Consider the following 1,722-nt stretch of genomic DNA (forward strand, 5'->3'; position numbering starts at 1 on the left):
CTTCTTCAGACCTCTCAGAGGAGACCTGGTGGCATAGAGGTTACATGTTGGGCTGCTAACCACAAGGTCAGCCGTTCAAAACCATCAGCCACTCGGAGGGAGAAAGATGAGGCTTACTATTCCTGTAAAGAATTATAGTTTCAGAAACCCACAGAGGCAGTTCTACTCTGTCCTATAGGGTCTCTATGAATTAGAATGGACTCAAAGGCGGTGAGTTTTGAGTTACTCAGGGCACACCAAGATCAATTGGCATAACATAGTTCATAATGTTCTACATCCCACTGTGCGGACCATGTTCTTAAAATCTATGAGTGGCCATCTAAGGTGTGACTATTGTTATCTCCCTGTCTGGGGGAAGGAAGAATGCTGAAAATTCAAGATATACAGAAGCAATTAGACCAATGGATTAACGGACATAAGAACATTAGTTTCCCTGCTCCTGAGACTTGATGAACTAGATCAGTGGTTCTTGACCTGTGGGTTGTGACCCCTCTGGGGGTCAAACGACCCTTTCACAGGGGTCACCCAATTCATAACAATAGCAAAAGACAGTTATAAAGTAGAAATGAAAATAATTTTATGGTTGGGGGGTCACCACAACATGAGGAACTGTATTAAAGGGTCTGAGTCGTAGGAAGGTTGAGAACCGCTAAACTAGATGGTGCTATGAAAAGGATCATAAGCAAAGACTAGGCTTACTGGTCTGATAAGACGGGGTGGAACCCAGGAGGCTGTGGTCCTACTTATCCTGTAGAACTGGAAATGAATTCAGCTTTCAGTCATACAAGGGCAGGTCTCTAAAGGGAACAAAATCACCAGGGCTGTACATACACCTGAGAATACTTAATCACTTGAGAATCATAGGAAAACCTATACCCAGGGACAACATCCAGAAGGGTTAGGAAAAAAGGAAGAAAAGAAATAGGAGCTACAGGGTAGACGTGGGATAACTGATGTTAGTTTCATTGTGGGGATTGAAGCCAAGGACATGAAACAAGATATGGATGAATTGTTAAAAGGGAAACTGATCTGCTATGCAAACCATCAACCAATTCATAATAAAAAATGCCCATGATTTTTATTGTAGAATGTCTTTACTTACCATTGTATAGAAGCCACATTTACAGACGCACTTTTGCTTGGGCTATGCTCCCTCTCTGGAATGATCCTTTTTATTAGTTAAATTCTCCTCATCATTCAGAATTCAGCTGTCATGCTATTTTACTTCTGAGCTTCTCCTGTGTCTACAAGGAGAATGAATTATTCTTCCTTCCGTAACCATTTGTTTATGTATCACCACTCACACCACTGGTTCTGAAGGGATCATCTGCCCTGGATTCCCGTGTTTCCAGTTCCTATCTGTACCAGTGTCCATCCTCTGGTCTAGCCAGATTTGTGAGGTAGAATTGGGATCGTGATAGTGGGGTGGGGGGAAGAAGCACTGAGGAACTCGAGGAAAGTTGTGTTTCATCGTTGCTATACTGCACCCTGACTGGTTCTTCTCACTCAACTTTATTGAAGTGTTATTCACGAGATACGTTCTAGGTCAGAGGATATAGGCATGTCTAGCTTGAGTAAGTACTACAGGGTGTTACAAAACATTGTTTCAACTGTGTGTACAAATTCATGCTCCCACCCATAATGTGGGAGAGTTTTAGCTGCTCCATATTCTCGCCTACTGTAGGTGTTGTCAGTGTTGTACAGTGTAGCCATTCTGAGGAG

This window comes from Echinops telfairi, unplaced genomic scaffold (genome assembly GCF_000313985.2).
Source record: "Echinops telfairi isolate 266 unplaced genomic scaffold, ASM31398v2 ScPeMD7_1;HRSCAF=3_0, whole genome shotgun sequence".
Classification (NCBI taxonomy): domain Eukaryota; kingdom Metazoa; phylum Chordata; class Mammalia; order Afrosoricida; family Tenrecidae; genus Echinops; species Echinops telfairi.